The sequence below is a fragment of the Oncorhynchus nerka genome, linkage group LG7 (assembly GCF_034236695.1).
Source record: "Oncorhynchus nerka isolate Pitt River linkage group LG7, Oner_Uvic_2.0, whole genome shotgun sequence".
NCBI lineage: Eukaryota > Metazoa > Chordata > Actinopteri > Salmoniformes > Salmonidae > Oncorhynchus > Oncorhynchus nerka.
Window position 1 is genome coordinate 45,477,263 of NC_088402.1, and position 6,204 is coordinate 45,483,466.

Here is a 6,204-nt window from a genome sequence, read left to right on the forward strand (position 1 = left end):
CCAAACACCCCACAGGGCCGACATCCCCGTTATTTGCAAGAGGAAGAGATGCAGATACAGAGGACACAGAGCCGGATGCCTCGTGAGGGCCCGCAGAAGGCGAGTGGGAAAGCTGCCGTTACCGTCAATATTACTCGCCAACGTGCAATCATTGGACAATAAATTAGACGAGGTACGATCACAAATATCCTACCAACGGGACACCAAAAACTGTAATATCCTATGTTTCACGGAATCGTGGCTGAATGACGACATGGATATTCAGCTACCAGGAGGGGGGGGGGGCGGTCTGTGCATATTTGTAAACAACAGCTGGTGCACGAAATCTAAGGAAGTCTCTCGATTTTGCACACCTAAAGTAGAGTATATTGTGATAAATTGCAGGCCACACTACTTGCCTAGAGTTTTCAGCTATACTTTTCGTGGCTGTTTATTTACCACCACAGACAGATGCTGGCACTAAGACTGTATTCAGCCAGCTGTATAAGGAAATAAGAAAACAGGAAACCACTCACCCAGAGGCGTCACTCATAGTGGTCGGAGACTTTAATGCAGGGAAACTTAAATCAGTTTTACCAAATTTCTATCAACATGTTAAATGTGCTACCAGAGGAAAATAAATTCTAGATCACCTATACTCCACACACAGAGATGCGTACAAAGCTCTCCCTCACCCTCCATTTGGTAAATCCGACCACAACTCTATCCTCCTGATTCTTGCTTACAAGCCAAAATTAAAGTAGGAAGCACCAGGGACTCAGTCTATAAAAAAGTGGTCAGACTGGAACATGTTTCGGGATTCTTCCGATGGCATTGAAGAGTACACCACATCAGTCATGGGCTTTATCAATAAGTGCATTGAGGACGTCGTCCCCACAGTGACTGTACGTACATACCCCAACCAGAAGCCATGGATTACAGACAGCATTCGCACTGAGCTAAAGGGTAGAGCTGCCGCTTTCAAGGTGCGGGACTCTAACCCGGAAGCTTACAAGAAATCCTGCTATGCCCTGCAATGAACCATCAAACAGGCAAAGCGTCAATACAGGGCTAAGATTAAATCATACTACACCGGCTCCGACACTCGTCTTATGTGGCAGGGCTTGCAAACTATTACAGACTACAAAGGGAAGCACAGCCACGAGCTGCCCAGTGACACAAGCCTACCAGACGAGCTAAGCTAAATCACTTCTATGCACGCTTCGAGGCAACCAACACTGAGGCATGCATGAGAGCATCAGCTGTTCCGGACGACTGTGTGATCACTCTCTCCGTACCCGACGTGAATAAGACCTTTAAACAAGTCAACATACACAAGGCTGCGGGGCCAGACGGATTACCAGGATGTGTGCTCCGGGCATGTGCTGACCAACTGGCAGGTGTCTTCACTGACATTTTCAACATGTCCCTGATTGAGTCTGTAATACCAACATGTTTCAAGCAGACCACCATAGCCCCTGTGCCCTAGAACACAAGGGCCTAAATGATGACAGACCCGTAGCACTCACGTCCGTAGCCATGAAGTGCTTTGAAAGGCTGGTAATGGTTCACATCAACACCATTATCCCAGAAACCATAGATCCACTCTAATTTGAATACCTCCCAAACAGATCCACAGATGATGCAATCTCTATTGCACTCCACACTGCCCTTTCCCACCTGTACAAAAGGAACACTTACAGTGGGGAGAACAAGTATTTGATACACTGCCGATTTTGCAGGTTTTCCTACTTACAAAGCATGTAGAGGTCTGTAAATCACATGGTATGATTTTTAAGTAATTAATTTGCATGACATAAGTATTTGATACATCAGAAAAGCAGAACTTAATATTTGGTACAGAAACCTTTATTTGCAATTACAGAGATCATCCGTTTCCTGTAGTTCTTGACCAGGTTTGCACACACTGCAGCAGGGATCTTGGCCCACTCCTCCATACAGACCTTCTCCAGATCCTTCAGGTTTCGGGGCTGTCGCTGGGCAATACGGACTTTCAGCTCCCTCCAAAGATGTTCTATTGGGTTCAGGTCTGGAGACTGGCTAGGCCACTCCAGGACTTTGAGATGCTTCTTACAGAGCCACTCCTTAGTTGCCCTGGCTGTGTGTTTCGGGTTGTTGTCATGCTGGAAGACCCAGCCACGACCCATCTTCAATGCTCTTACTGAGGGAAGGAGGTTGTTGGCCAAGATCTCGCGATACATGGCCCCATCCATTCTCCCCTCAATACGGTGCAGTCGTACTGTCCCCTTTGCAGAAAAGCATCCCCAAGAATGATGTTTCCACCTCCATTCTTCATGGTTGGGATGGTGTTCTTGGGGTTGTACTCATCCTTCTTCTTACTCCAAACACGGCTAGTGGAGTTTAGACCAAAAAGCTCTATTTTTGTCTCATCAGACCACATGACCTTCTCCCATTCCTCCTCTGGATCATCAAGATGGTCATTGGCAAACTTCAGAGGAGCCTGGACATGCGCTGGTTTGAGCAGGGGGACCTTGCGTGCGCTGCAGGATTTTAATCCATGACGGCGTAGTGTGTTACTAATGGTTTTCTTTGAGACTGTGGTCCCAGCTCTCTTCAGGTCATTGACCAGGTCCTGTCGTGGAGTTCTGGGCTGATCCCTCACCTTCCTCATGATCATTGATGCCCCACGAGGTGAGATCTTGCATGGAGCCCCAGACCGAGGATGATTGACCGTCATCTTGAACTTCTTCCATTTTCTAATAATTGCGCCAACAGTTGTTGCCTTCTCACCAAGCTGCTTGCCTATTGTCCTGTAGCCCATCCCAGCCTTGTGCAGGTCTACAATTTTATCCCTGATGTCCTTACACAGCTCTCAGGTCTTGGCCATTGTGGAGAGGTTGGAGTCTGTTTGATTGAGTGTGTAGACAGGTGTATTTTATACGGGTAACGAGTTCAAACAGGTACAGTTAATACAGGTAATGAGTGGAGAACAGGAGGGCTTCTTAAAGAAAAACTAACAGGTATGTGAGAGCCGGAATTCTTACTGGTTGGTAGGTGATCAAATACTTATGTCATGCAATAAAATTCAAATTAATTACTTAAAAATCATACAATGTGATTTTCTGGATTTTTGTTTTAGATTCCGTCTCTCACAGTTAAAGTGTACCTATGATAAAAAATACAGATAATACCTCTACATGCTTTGTAAGTAGGAAAACCTGCAAAATCGGCAGTGTATCAAATACTTGTTCTCCCCACTGTATGTGAGAATGCTATTCATTGACTACAGCTCAGCGTTCAACACCATAGTACCCTCAAAGCTCATCACTAAGCTGAGGATCCTGGGGCTAAACACCTCCCTCTGCAATTGGATCCTGGACTTCCTGACGGGCCGCCCCCAGGTGGTGAGGGTAGGTAGCAACACATCTGCCATGCTGATCCTCAACACGGGAGCCCCCCAGGGGTGCGTGCTCAGTCCCCTTCTGTACTCCCTGTTCACCCACAACTGCATGGCCTGGCACGACTCCAACACCATCATTAAGTTTGCAGACGACACAACACCTAATCACTGACAACGATGAGATAGCCTATAGGGAGGAAGTCAGAGACCTGGCCGGGTGGTGCCAGAATAACAACCTATCCCTCAATGTAACCAAGACTAAGGAGATTATTGTGGACTACAGGAAAAGGAGGACTGAGCACGCCCCCATTCTCATCGACGGGGCTGTAGTGGAGCAGGTTAAGAGCTTCAAGTTCCTTGGTGTCCACATCACCATCAAACTAGAATGGTCCAGACACACCAAGACGGTTGTGAATAGGGCACGACAAAGCCTATTCCCCCTCAGGAAACTAAAAAGATTTGTCATGGGTCCTGAGATCCTAAAAAGGTTCTACAGCTGCAACATCGAGAGCATTACTGCCTGGTACGGCAATTGCTCGGCCTCCGACCCCAAGGCACTACAGAGGGTAGTGCGTACAGTCCAGTACATCACTGGGGCTAAGCTGCTTGCCATCCAGGACCTCTACACCAGGCGGTGTCAGATGAAGGCCCTAAAAATTGTCAAAGACCCCAGCCACCCCAGTCATAGACTGTTCTCTCTACTGCCGCATGGCAAGCGGTACCGGAGTGCCAAGCCCAGGACAAAAAGGCTTCTCAACAGTTTTTACCCCTAAGCCATAAGCCTCCTGAGCAGGTAATAAAATGGCTATCCGGACTATTTGCATTGTGTGCCTCCCCCAACCCCTCTTTTACGCTGCTGCTACTCTCGGTTTATCATATATGCATAGTCACTTTAACTATACATTCATGCACATTGGCTAACCAGGCTATCTGCATTGTGTCCCGCCACCCACCACCCGCCAACCCCTCTTCTACGCTACTGCTACTCTCTGGTCATCATATATGCATAGTCACTTTAACTATACATTCATGCACATTGGCTAACCAGGCTATCTGCATTGTGTCCCGCCACCCACCACCCGCCAACCCCTCTTCTACGCTACTGCTACTCTCTGGTCATCATATATGCATAGTCACTTTAACTATACATTCATGCACATTGGCTAACCGGGCTATCTGCATTGTGTCCCGCCACCCGCCACCCGCCACCCACCACCCGCCAACCCCTCTTCTACGCTACTGCTACTCTCTGGTCATCATATATGCATAGTCACTTTAACCATGTCTACATGTACATACTACCTTAATCAGCCTGACTAACCGGTGTCTGTATGTAGCCTCGCTACTATTGTAGCCTTGCTACTGTTATTGATCAGTGTGCTGCCAGCGGAGTGTTGTGTTCAGGTAAACCTACTGTATTAAGACAACACATCTCAGTCAGAGGTCTCACGGTGAGCTCAGCACTCGGTGTGCTCTCAGGCTTAAGAGCACAGAATCAAAGAATGGAGGAGAGGAAGAGGAGAGGAGGAGGAATGAGGCGAAATGCAATCACAGTGTTAGATAACCAGACGGTTCTCTGACAGAGAACACAGAGACAGAGATTTAGAGAGAAAGTGGGTGAGAAAGAGTCAGGGTCAAGAGATGGAGCAGGTTGAGAAGCCAAAAGAAAAGATGTAAAGAAATGTAAACAAAAAAGATGCAAAAAGGAGTGACGAAGAGAGACGGATTGAGGGAGGGATACCAAGAGACAGAAAGGTACGGAGTGAGAGAGAGAGTTTGTGACACAAATAGACTGTAAACAGATTAAGGAAGGGAAAGGACTGTCAAAAAGAGGGAGACACACAAACACACGTAAACAAAGCAAGAAAGTAAGGAGGAAGAAAGAGAGAATAAATTGCCCAGAGCACACTGCCGGTAGTCCTCAATAGCTACTTCAACATGTTTGAGAAGGTTTTCTGTGCAAGTAGAGACGATACTATAGCGATAAAAGAGAGAGAGAAGAAAGAGAGGGAGAAGGAGGAATTAAAATGTTCATGAAAAGGGACTCTTACTCTATTGCAGTAACAAGACGTTTCTGCATGTCCAAGAGATACAAGCAGGAACAAGAGACCACCCAGAAGCCGTGTTAACAATCCCCCTGCATTTCCCTGACACAACAAAACAACAAGCTCTGAGTGCAGAAGCCCAACTCAAACAACCTGCCCACCAAATTACAACACTACACTGTTGCCAACAACACAATTACACCATTACATCCCAACCAGAGTGTAAGGAAAACCAAATGATAACACATTACACATTACCGCATTACACATATACAAAAGTACATAGTCAACGAAACCACCACAAGGCCTGAAAATGCCCATAGGCCATAGGGAATAGGGTGCCATTTGGGACCAGTCCCAGCCCTGCAATCGCACATTACCTCATAAAATTGTTGAAACATAAGCCACAGCAGCTCTCTTCCCAATAGAGAAGTGATCTGTCCAAAGCACCCAGACCTCCGTGACATTGACATCCTCTCAGAACCCTTATGGGGGAGAAGAGACTGGTCTCTGTCACTTCCGGAACAGAGCGATCCAGCCTGTCATATTGATGGGGACAGTGACTGACACCGGTGCTAACAAGAGAGAATATTTACATTCCAATTCCATGACATTGTTGTTCATTTCCTCTGACAGATGTGATGTGAAGTAATGCCCCAACTACGAAAAGTTGCAATTTGCAGCTTATTGTGCTGCATAACAGGGAATTCAGAGTAAACAGCCATCAATTAGGAATGATATGATATAAGCCTACTGATTAATGCCTTCAAGTTGAGATTGAAATATGAATGGAAATAG